Source organism: Pteropus medius, unplaced genomic scaffold (assembly GCF_902729225.1).
Source record: "Pteropus medius unplaced genomic scaffold, Ma_sr-lr_union100, whole genome shotgun sequence".
NCBI lineage: Eukaryota > Metazoa > Chordata > Mammalia > Chiroptera > Pteropodidae > Pteropus > Pteropus medius.
In genome coordinates this window covers 14,329,927-14,342,905 of record NW_024354500.1, presented here as the reverse complement: position 1 = coordinate 14,342,905, position 12,979 = coordinate 14,329,927, and positions in this window count along the sequence as shown.

The following is a 12,979-nucleotide window of genomic DNA, read 5'->3' as shown; positions in this document are numbered from 1 at the left end:
TGATTGACATTCAGGCTGACTAATTGTGGGAATTGGCTGCACCCTCAAGATAAGAGTTGTTATGTGGGGGCTGACCCCACTGAGTAGGATTTGCCCTAGCAGGCTTGTGTACTTGTTGCAACCACCTTTTGTGTGTATCACTACTGGAGCTAGTCAAGAGATACTCCGTTGCGGTTTGGTGCCCGCCTCCAGATGCACTGGTTTTATGGCCCCTTGGGAGTGGCTCCCCTGTAGGCCAAGGCCAGCTGCTGCTTTTGAATGCTCAGGGCTACCTGATGAGAACAAAGTAATCCGCAGATGGTTGTTGTCTACGCCAGATAGGATTCGATTTGGCTCCCTTATAATTTCAGATGTAGGTGTTATGATCAGCTGGGCTTCAGGCGATTCTTCATGTTGATTATTTTATAATTTGGTTGTAATTTCAATGCAGTCCTGGGAGGAGACGAACTTTGCTTTTACCTAGTCTGCCATCTTCCCCTACCCTCTCAGTAATAGTTACTTTTGAAGGAGTGAAATAATGGTTAAAATGATTTCTCAGGAAAAGAAATATATTTTAAAACGTGGAGATTTTGCTGAGTCCCATGAGCTTGGGAACTGGCAAACCATTTATACTTCTGTGTAAGACATGCTCTAAGAACAAATTAGATATTTTGTTAAGAAGCTGTAGGACAGTTTGACTAACTTTCTTTCCTAGGATAAAAGGCTTCTATTTAATGTGAAATCCTCAGGAGGCTATTCAGAATTAAGTGATTCAGGCAGTACTATTTATTCCATTTGAATTCCATTGAGTTTATCGATTCCTTCATCGGAAAAATAAACAATAAAAAAGATATAGAGAGCAGCAGTAGAGGCAATAACCTGGGTCTTCCAGGTCTTTGATGTAAATTATGGGAAGGGATAGATTCTAAACTGTTCCCATTTGTAAATGCTTCTAGGTTGTTCTTTATGTGAAAAATGACTTATCTTTTAACTTCTTTTTCTGTCTTTCATTAAGCTAAGATAAAAGTCTAGTGGCTAGCAATAAAAAAATTGTACTAAATAGTTGGAAAAAATTATATCCAATTATAGCTAAACAAAAATGTGTTGGGTTTTGTAATCAGCATGAGATGACAATGGTGTTCTTATTATCTGAGAGGTAGTCTTTTGGACTGTGCAGACTTGGAATGACAGCACTGGCTAGGAACCATAACTGTAGATTAGACAGCAGTGATTAATGATTTGCCAGCATCTCAGGTATATGGAAAAGACGTTCATTTGCATTTTTGTTTATAAAACAAAATATATGTAGAAATAAATAATGTCTCCAATCTTGATATTCTCCAAACCAATTCTATTCATTAATCAAACTAAGCCATGATTCTAAACCCCAAGGCTTAATATACTACAAAAAGTGAGGTAGAGTTGATTTGTGATTGAGGTGGGGAAAGAAAGATGGTCTTTTTTTTATTATTATTTCTCCAAAGTTTGTTGTTTTAAAACATATAAAATTTATAATTTAAAACCTTTAGTTTCTTGAGCTAGTAACATCTGACAAAGGAGTAAAGGCAACACAATGGAAAAAAGATACTCTTTCAACAAATGGTGCTGAATCAACTGGATATGCACATACAGAAAATTGGATATAGACACAGATCTTACAACATTCACAAAAATTACCTCAAAATAGATCATAGACCTAAATGTGAAACTCAAAACTATAAAACTCCTAGAAGACAACACAGAAGTAAATCTAGATGACCTTGAATTTGGTGATGACATTTTAGATACAATACTATAAAATAAATAATTGATAAGCTGGACTTCATTAAATCTTTAGATTTTCACTCTGTAGAAAACACTGGCAAAAAAAAAAAGAAAAGACAAGTTGTAGACTGGAAGAAAATATTTGCAAAAAACATATTTGATAGAGAGGACTGTTATCTAAAATATACACTGAACTCTTAAAACTCAATAAGAAAATGAACAACCAAATTTTTAAATGGGAAAAAGCTAATATATCTCACCAATGAAGATATACAAATGGCAAATAAGCATAGGAAAAGATATCCAACATCATATACCATTGGGAATTGCAAATCAAAATGAGATACCACTGCATACCTTTTAGAATGACTGAAATCTGGAACACCAACAATACCATATGTTGGCACAAATAGCAACGAGAACTCTCATTCATCGGTAGTGGGGATGCAAAATTGTACAGCCACTTTGGAAGACAGTTCAACAGTTTTTTTTACAAAATTAAACATACTCTTATCATATGATCCAGCAATCACACTACTTGGTATTTACCTAAATGAGTTGAAAACTTACACCCTTACAAAAAACTATGCACAGATGTTTATAGCAGCTTTATTTATAATTGCCAAAACTTGGGAGCAACCAAGATGTCCTTCAGTAGGTGAATGGATAAATAAACTGTGCTTTATTTACTATTATTTAGTTAAGAATTTTTGCATCTATATTCATCAGAGATATTGGTCTGTAATTTTCTTCTCTTTTTCTGGCTTTGATATCAGGGTAATATTGGCCTTATAAAAGGAATTTGGAAGTGTCCTTCTCTTCAATTTTTGGAAGCATTTGAGAAAGACTGGCATTAATACTACTTTAAATATTTGATAGAATTCACCAGTGAAGCCATCTGGTCCTGAACTTTTTCTTTGCTGGGAGATTTTTGATTACTGGCTCAAACTCCATCTAAGTTATAGGTCTATTTAGGCTAACTTTACACTTCATGAAGAAGAAACCAAGCCCAAAGTTGGCAGAAGGAATAAAATAACAAAGATTAGCATATAAATAAATAAAATAGAAAGTAAAAAAATATCAACAAAACTAAGAGACTAAGAGTTGAGTTTTTTAAAGATAAAAAATTTTGACTCAGCTAAAATAAGAAAAAAATTCAAATAAATAAAATCAGAAATGAAAAAAGAAATGACTGATGATACAGAAATAGATCCAAGGTGGCCTCACCCACATGCATGGGACATTGACGTTAGCTGTGGGATGAGGCAACATAGTACTCCTCCCCGGGGCCACTTTATCCAGGTGATCTTCTCATCCCCTAGGGCATCTCTCTTTCTATATGTAGCCTCTCTCTTCGGTGGGACATCTTGGACTTCTTTATATGGCTGCTGGGTTCTAAAATTTAAAGTGGAAGCTATAAACTCTAGTAAAGCTTGGATTCAGAGGTCAAAGAATATCACTTCTATCACATTCTATTTGTCAATCAAGTAGCAAAAGCAGCCCAATTTGATGTGGTAGGAAACAGACTCTATATTTCTTTCTTTTTTTTTGAGTGTAATTTAAAAAAAAATTTTTATTCATACCCCACCCACCTCCCCTTTGTTCTTGATGTCTGTGGGTCTGTTTCTGTTTTGTTTATTCATTCTTTTGTATTCCACATATAAGTGCAATCATATGGATGGCTTTTTTCTGTCTGACTTATTTCACTTAGTATAGCACCCTCTAGGCTCATCTATGTTGTTGCAAATGGCAAGATTTCATTTCTTTTCTTGCTGAGATTTAATTCTTTTTATTGCTTTGTAATATATACAAATGTCACATCTCCTTTATCTGTTTATCTATCAATGGAAACCTAGGTTGCTCCTATTGTAAGTAATGCTGCAATGAACACAGGGATGCATATAACTTTTTCAATTAGTGTTTTTGTTTTCCTCAGATAAGATGTTATCTAAAACATACATTGAACTCATTTCATACCCGGAAATGAAATTACTGGGTCATATGGCAGCTTTATTTTTAATTTTTTGAGACATATCCATTCTGCTTTCCATAGTGGCTGCACCAGTTTACAATCCTGCCAATAGTGTATGATGGTTCCCTTTTCTTCACATCCTTGCTGACCCTTGTAATTTGTTGATTTTTTTTTACTATAGCTCTTCTGACTGGTGTGAGATGATATCTCATCATGGTTTTGATTTGTATCTTCCTGATGATTAGTGATATTGAGCATCTTTTCATGTTCGTTTGTATGTCCTCTGGAGAAATGTCTATTGAGGTCTTCTGCCCACTTTTAATTTGGATTATTTGATATTTTTGGTGTTAAGTTGTATGAATCCTTATATATTTTAGATATGAACCCCTTATTGGATGTATTATTTGCAAATATCTCCTCCCATTCTGTAGGTTGTCTTTTTATTTCATTTGTGGTTTCTTTCTTTGTGCAAAAAGTTTTTAGTTTGATGAAGTCCCATTTGTTTATTTTTACTTTTGCTTCCCTTGCCCAAGGTGACATATTCAAAAAGATGTTGCTAAGACTGATTAATGTCAAGGAGTTTATTGCCAATGTTTTCTTCTAGGAGTTTTATGGTTTTAGGTCTTATATTTAAGTCTTTAGCCCATTGTGAGATTAATTTTATAGATGGTGTATAAAAGTGGTCTCATTTAATTTTCTTGCATCTATCTGTCTAGTCTTCCCAATACCACTTATTAAAGAGACTGTCTTTACCCCATTGCATATCCTTGTCTCATCATGGATTAGTTAACCATATAAACGAGAATTGACTTCTGGGCTCTCTATTCTATTCCGTTGGCCTATATATCTGCTTTTATGCCAGTATCAAGTTGTTTTGATTATTGTAGACTTGCAGTGTAGTTTGAAATCGGGGCACATGATACTTTCCACTTTGTTCTTTCCCAAGGTTTCTTTGGCTATTCGAGCTCTTTTGTGGTTCCATATAAGTTTTAAGATTAGTTGTTCTAGTTCTGAAAAGAATGTCACTAGTATTTTAATAGAGATTGCATTGAATCTGTATATTGCTTAGGTAGTAAGGACATTTTAACAATATTAATCCTTCCAATTCATGAATGTGGTATCCTTCCATTTATTTTATTCTCTTTAATTTCTTTCTTTAATTTATTTCCATGTATCTTATGCTTTTTGATGCAATTATAAATGAGATTATTTTCTTAAGTTCTTTTAAGAAATTAAGATCATTTGGTAATGGTGCATAGAAATGCAACAGATTTCTGTACATTAATTTTGTATCTTGGAACCTTACTGAATTCATTTATTAGTTCTAGTTTTTTTTTTTTTTTTTTTTGGTGGAATCAGGGTTTTTTGTATAAAGTATCAGGTAATCTGTAAATAGTACAAGTTTTACTTCTGCTTTTTCAATTTACATGCCTTTTATTTCTTTTTCTTGTCTGATGGCTGTGGCTAGGACTTACAATGCTATGTTGAATAGAAGTGGTGATAGTGGGCATCTTTGTTCTATTCCTGATCTTAGAGGAAAAACTCTTGGCTTTTTATCATTGACTATGATATTAGATATAGGTTTGTCATATATAGGCTTTAATATATTGAAGTATGTTCCTTCAATACCCATTTTATTGAGAGTTTTTATTATAAAAGGAAATCAACATGGTTAGCAGAAATGTAACTATAGTACTCATACTATAGACAATATAAATTCCTGTAAGCCAAGTAAATTCATTAATTTGATCATTTCCACAAACTTCATTTTATCCATTTTATTTTTCTTTAAAACTTTTGCTTATATAGTTCATATTTCCAATGACCAAAGGCTCAAGCAAAATCACTGAAATTATTGTTTCCAGAAATTCCAGTAAACTGGCTTTACTAACATCTGCCTGTTTTGATTTTTTAGCTCATTGGATCTGTGCACATCACTGGAGTTTACAATAATATGCCTAGAGCTGGCCTTTCAGGCATTGGAAGACAGAGGGAGGCTCGCCATCTCTCCATCCTTTCTCTCCCGTACCCAGTGGCCTCTATCCCTGCTGCTGCCATTTGCATTTTGGTTTGTTCTATTTTTTTCAGTCCAAGCATATGATTAGGCACTTCTGGAGCTTTGGCAGTCAACTCAGGAGTTTCTGATTTCCAGTATCTATCCCCTAAGGCAGCAAACTCAATCTATTTAGAGAGCTGTTAATTAAGTGAATTACGTTTGGTCAGGTATTTATGAGCAAAGATAATAGGAATGGAAATGATAAGTGTGCCCTTATGAAAAGACTGAGTAAGCTATATGTAAATTTTTTAAAAGCAATCCAACCAAGAGAATCTCTCAGAAAGGCTTTTTCTATAGTCTAGTTTAGTTTTTCTTCTTAACTAAATTTGAGAGACCACAGTTGCTCTTTGGTGATATCATTCTCATCCTAAATATGCTTGTAAACTTGGGCAAAATGCAGAAAAGAAATGATAGGAATGTAAATACTGTATGTTCTCTCTACAGAACTGTTCAAGGAAATGCTGTTTACTTAGAAATAGAGCTCTGGAAAGTATGTCTGCCATCTGTAGTCCAGATGATGATGATTGTGGTGCTGAATTAAACATTTAGAAATAAAACCTAATGGTTGTTTCTGTTTTCAAGAGTAAGGCAACTGAAATGTTGTTTCATTACTCTTAACGCACAAAATAGCTAGAATTTGTTTATGCATTATGTATTCATAACTTATATATAAAGATAGATATGTAAAGAAAGACACAATAATTGTGAATTTTTGAGCATGTGTCTTGGCGCAATTTCTGTATAAGATATGGTGCATGCATAATGTGTTAAGACATGGGGACAATGCCAGAAGTTTGAAAGCATTATCATCATCATTACTTACTCTTTAATGAGGAATCATGCTCTAAGACAGATTGATTGTTTCATATGTTGCTGCTCACAAGCGTGATTCCACACTTATCAATTACTTCATCATGAATATCTCCAATCCTGAAGCAATGAAAAGACATTTTATAAAGCTGTGCATGATTCTTTACAGAGTGAAATGCAAAGAAATGAAAAGAGTATGATTCCTGAGCACAGATCATCAAAAATAAGCAGTCTAAAATGGACATATAAAAGAATAGGGCAATGAAATTATTCAATATATTCACAAGATATTCACAAAATCAAGGCCCATAGAAGTGTAATGTGAAGAAGAAGAAGAAGAAGAAGAAGAAGAAGAAGAAGAAGAAGAAGAAGAAGAAGAAGAAGAAGAAGGAGAAGAGAAGGAAGAGGAGGAGGAGGGGGGAAGAAGAAGAGGAAGAGGAGGAGGAATAAATTTGGTTTACTTGGTAGGGACAGTAGAAGTAGAGTAGTGTTGGTGAAACATTATCTTTAATCCAAAAGTCAAGAGACAATTCTGGTATGAAGTGGGATTTCAAAGGTTGTTTGCATAGAAAAGAAGGTTAAATCAAATTTGTGTGGAAGCACAAAAGACTCCGAATTGCCAAAGCTATCCTGAGAAAAAAGAACGAAGCTGGAGGCATCACTCTGCCAGACTTCAAACTGTACTACAAAGCAATAATAATCAAAATGGCATGGTAATGGCACAAAAACAGACACATAGATCAGTGGAACAGAATCGAGAGTCCAGAAGTAAACCCATGTTTATATGGGCAAATAATTTTTGACAAGGAAGCCAAAACATACAGTGGAGAAAGGAAAGCCTCTTCAATAAATGGTGCTGGGAAAGCTGAAAAGCCACCTGCAAAAGAATGAAACTAGATTGTTGTCTATCTCCACACACCAAAATTAACTCAAAATGGATTAAGGACCTGAATATAAGACCTGAAACAAAAAACTACATAGAAGAAAACATAGGGATTAAACTCAGGGACCTTGGACTTAAAGAAGATTTTATGAATTTGACCTCAAAAGCAAGGGAAGTAAAAGCTAATATAAATGAATGGGACTACATCAGACTAAAAAGCTTCTGAATAGCAAAATAAATCATCAACAAGTAAACAGACAACCATCTGAATGGGAGAAGATATTTGCAAGCAACGCCTCCAATAAAGGCCTAATATTCAAAATATACAAAGAACTCATATGACTCGATAACATAAAACCAATCCAATCAAAAAAAAAAAAAATGGGCAGAGGACTTGAACATACACTTCTCCCAAGAAGACACACAAATAGCCAACAAAAGATGCCCATTATCACTAGCTATTAGGAAAATGCAAATCAAAACCACAATGAGGTACCATCTCACACCTGTTAGAATAGCTATAATCAACAAGACAAATAATAACAAGTGTTGGAGAGGATGCAGAGAAAAAGGAACCCTCATACACTGCTGGTGGGACTGCAAACTCGTATAGCCACTATGGAAAACAGTATGGAGTTTCCTCAGAAAGAATTGATCTACCATATGATCCAGCAATGTCTCTACTTGAAAACTCATATCCAAAAAGTTATTTGCACACTGATGTTCATAGCAGCATTATTCACAGTGGCCAGGACATCGAAGCAACCAAAGTGTCTTATGAAAGATGATTGGCTAAAGAAGCTGTGGTACATATATACAATGGAATATTACTCAGCCATAAGGAGAGATGAAACACTGCCATTTGCGACAACATGGATGGATCTCGAGATAATCATGCTAAGTGAAATAAGCCAGACATAAAAAGTTGAAAATCCCATGATATCACTTATATGTGGGATACAAACCTAAAATCAACAAAAGAATAAGACAAACAAACAGACTCATGGACATGGACAATAAACTACTGATTATCAGAGGATGGGGTTGCGGGGGCGAGGTAGATGGGGTAAAAGGGGTCAAATATGTGGTGACAGAAAAAAATCTAACTATGGGAAGTGAACAGACAATGCAATATATATATGCCTTACTATTAAATTGTACAGCTGAAACATACTGGATTTCATTAACCAATGTCACCATACAAAATTTAAAAAATAAAAAAATAAAAAAGAAGGTTAAGAAGGAGGTGGATAGGTAAAAAAAAAAAAATATATATGATTAGACAGAAAATGAGTGACTTAAATCAAGCTGGATTTGGAAGGTGATGAGACCTAGAAATGGCCTATCACAGGGGTCCCCAACCCTCAGACTAAGGACCAGTACCAGTCTGTGGCCTGTTAAGAACCTGGAAGTACAACAGGAGATGAGCAGTCAGCGAGTGAGCAAAGCTTCATCTGTATTTGCAGCGGTTCCCCAGCATTAGCATCGCCACCTCAGCTCCACCTCAGATCATCAGGCATTAGATTCTCATACGAGCACCGGTCTCTGGTGTCAAAAAGGTTTAGGACCACTGGTCTATAGTGCCAAATACAAAAATAATAAATTGAAATAGGCTGTTACCTGCAACTCAAGATACTTAGTAAAAGGCTGTAGGTTTCGAAGAGTTAAGGAATATCCCAATCTTCTTTCTGGTCTATCAACTCTTTCTTACAAACCTTTGTACTTCTCTGCCACTAACCAAAACATGTTGTTTCAATCAAACAGCAGATATTCCTGGTTGAAAAAGCTAGCAAGGAAGTGGTCAAAGTGATTGTGCATGGGATCAATGCTGGATGGGAAAGTTTGGGTACTGAAGACAAGGTGAGAAGAGTCCTATCCAGTGTTTTCTGAAGCCAGCTGCTATAGTATCATAAGGGGAAAATTATTAAATTATCAGGAATTTTGTATGCCAGTTGTTATACACAGCCATTATTTAAAATGATATTAAAAGTAATTATATAAATTGTAAGAAAAACAAAAGTAATAAGTACTCAAACCCCTCTAATTCCTACTAATTTCACTATTATTTATGTTTTTGAGGTAATTTTCTTATATCGTAGTTGTATGATGGAAAATACTCTAGAATGGTGTGCCACTGGACATATCTCCCCAATGCTGCACTGAATGATAACATGCTAGTCGCTTGAAATCAGCTACACTGATAAACATTTACCAGCACATCATTGTTCCTCACTATAATATACCATCTCCAAGAGTGGGCTTACTCTTTACATCAGATCTGATTTCAGAGGCCAAATAAAAATCCCATTAGAAAGTAGCTGCAAAAAATCTGTAAATGTAGCAAAAAAGTACCCAAGCTAACAGTGCTCTGATCTTTCTGTCTACAATTTTTGATCATTCAACCATTCATTCAATGGTATTTACTGAGCACTTTTCACCATCATGCTAGGCTCTCTGGATATAATGAACTAGATGAGCTACGTGCTCTCAGGGAGCCCATGGCCTAATATGAGCAGACAAGTACACAGATGATTGCAATAGAGATTGGTGTAGGAGGGATACACAGAAGGTACATGGGAGCACAGAGAAGAGAAAGCAACGTGTTAAGGTAGGTGTGGGCTAACACCATAAACGAAACAATGCTTGGTACTGACTAAAGTAGGTTACTAGGGATTCTTCTAGGAAGAAAGCGTTAAAGTGCATATGGTTCCTTAACTTTTTCTATGCCTTGGAGAAACATGGAAGGAGAGACAGGACAAAGAGTCACACCCAGGTGACAACCAGTCTGACATTATCATTAGTTCCCATCCAAAAAAGAACTATTTCTGGGATGTTTAGAAATAAACTTGGAAGATAAGAAGAGAAAGGAGTTAAGAAAGTGTAGGAAAAGGATAAGAAGCATTGCTGCTCAGTTGCTGATTAATTTTCAGTTGATCCCTGAGACTTGGCCTGGAGCTCTGAAATGGTAATTAACTTCTCATCCAATTCCTAAATAAATATTTCTAATATCAGGCAACCGAGAAGTAAATTGAAATGACATGATTAGAAGTAAGTGTCTATAATAATTTGAAGTCTTTTTGCATGAAAGAAGAAATTTCATCATATATATTCATTGCTTTTGAAACTGCTAAACTGAATTCTGTATTTCTTCATGTTAAATTGAAGCCTGTATTTATGTGCTTTTAGATGTCATTCATCTCCGTAGTTGATATGCATTGCTTAGCTCCTACGTCCCAAGTACTGTGCTAGATACTGGGATGAACATGTGAGTAATACCTACTGCCGGTCCTCAGAAACTTACCTTCTAGTAAATGGACAGAGACATAAAAAAGGCAAATTACAATATAATAAGGTAAATAATTTTGACAAAAAGGTGAGGAGGACAGTGCTGCAGAATTACCCAGAATGTAGGGATTCACACTATCCAGGATCAGAGAAGCCTTCACAGAGAAATTGTCACTTAAAGGAATAGGATTTTGCCAAATAAGAAAAGAGGAAAAGTCTGAAATTGATAAGCTTCAATTAATTCTAAAAAAATAGACACCCTCCCTCAGGTCCCTCTGGGATCATTTTCTTTGTGTCTCCTTCGAGAGCGAGAGTCTATGCACCAGCAACAAACAAGCACATGCGTGCACGCGTGCTTGCCTTTCTGATTATGCACTGTCTTGCTTCTTGCTTTTTCATTTAACAATGTAGTTTGGAGTCTACTCCATAGCCTCGTCTATAGAGTGACTCCATTCTTTTTAACAGCTGCATAATATTTCACCATATGAATGGACTGTGATGCGTGTGGTCAGAACTCTTAACCTATACCTAAGTATTTAAGCTGTTTTTCGTGATTATAAAAAATGCTTTTGTATGTGTCCATATAATTTCAGAAATGTGTAAGTATATCTATAGGATCAACATACAGGAATAGAACATTGGGGCCCTTTAAAGGTTATTTTACAATTTTCCCCGTCATTTCCACCTCAACTGATTTCCTTCTCTGTCGAATACAGCTACTATTGTGCATTTAAAATGAGTCTTTCCAATCTACTTCCTATATACTTACTTTTATTTGTGTCATGTATCTTTTTTTCCCCCTCTTTAACACCCGCTCCACTTCCACCCCGACCTATGGATGTTGCTGTCTCCCTTTTTTTAAGAACTGGATCTCTGAAGGTAGGCGTCTCCTCCCACACACTCACTGCGTTCACCCTGTGGCCTGGCTCACTCAGGGCCTGTTACCCCCGGCTCACTCGGGGGCACTGGCGTACCTGAGGTATGGTCCATGGCTCCACCTGGGGCGTAAACCCAGGACCTTCTTTGTGTAAAGCAGGTGTGCTAACCAATATGGAGCTGCCCCCATGTATCTTTAAATATATATGTATGTGTGTACATGTATAGTATTCTCTTATATATGTTTAATTTATACAAATTTTGTGTTGCAGAATGTCACAGTTTCCTTTATACCTTTCGCCAGTTTCCCCTTATGTTAACATCTTACATAATCCTGCAATAATTATTAAAACCCAGGAATTAACATAGGTATATTACTGTTAACATTGGCACAATACTAAATGTAATTAAATGACACTTTATTCAAATTTCAAAAAAAAATAAAATAAAATAAATTAAAAAATAGAAAATAAAGACTATAGAAACATGATCAAAAGTTTTTCTGAATACCAGTACACTGACCACATAAAAGACCTTTCTGAAACATGAGCCAGTCTTCTGAGGTCATGGGTTGTTTGTTACCACAGCAGAGCCTATTTTATCCTTTCTAGCAAAACTGTATGATTGTCTTGTTGGAGCTATAAGGTCAAATCACAGTACACGAAGGTGAGGATGGAGTTCCTCAGAAGGAGCAGATGCTGCCAGAATGAGTCATCTTGGGGAATGATCAGGCCTGGGATACGAAGTAAGGACTTGGTAAGCAACTTGGGAAAGGGAAAATTTTCCTTGTCTTTGGGGCCAGAGGTCAAAGGTAGGGAGGTTGCTGGAGCATTTCTGGTATCAGGATGAGTATAAAAGGCGGTGAGTGTAACAGCCACAGATATTTCCATTGATGTGAGAGAAAGAGAGAGACAGGAGACCCTATCATAGGCTGTGCCTAGTCAGTAATGTAAAATTTTTCTGTGTTACATTTCCCTTCTATTTCCTCAAATCTTCAATAAAGTGTTTAAAGGGACAGCCTGCTTTCATTTGTGCCTTGGGCAATTAGGTAAGGACCTGCTCTTGTTTCTAACACGCCAACAAACAAGAAAGCAATGTCCCTATCCCTGGAGGTCACCAGTAAAGAACTACAAGGCCCAGCTGAGGGCTGGAGAACAGGAAGTGGGAAGAAAATATTGCAAGGCAGTGCCCGATTGGTTTGGTATTCTTCTTTTCTATCTGAAGCACAAGTAAAACTAATATGCTAAGCAATAGAAATAGCCTCTGTCACTGGAATATCCTCCTGATCTCAGTGAATTGCCACTTCATGGTGTGATTGGAAATTTTCCACAAGGATATTTCAGTAGGAATCGTG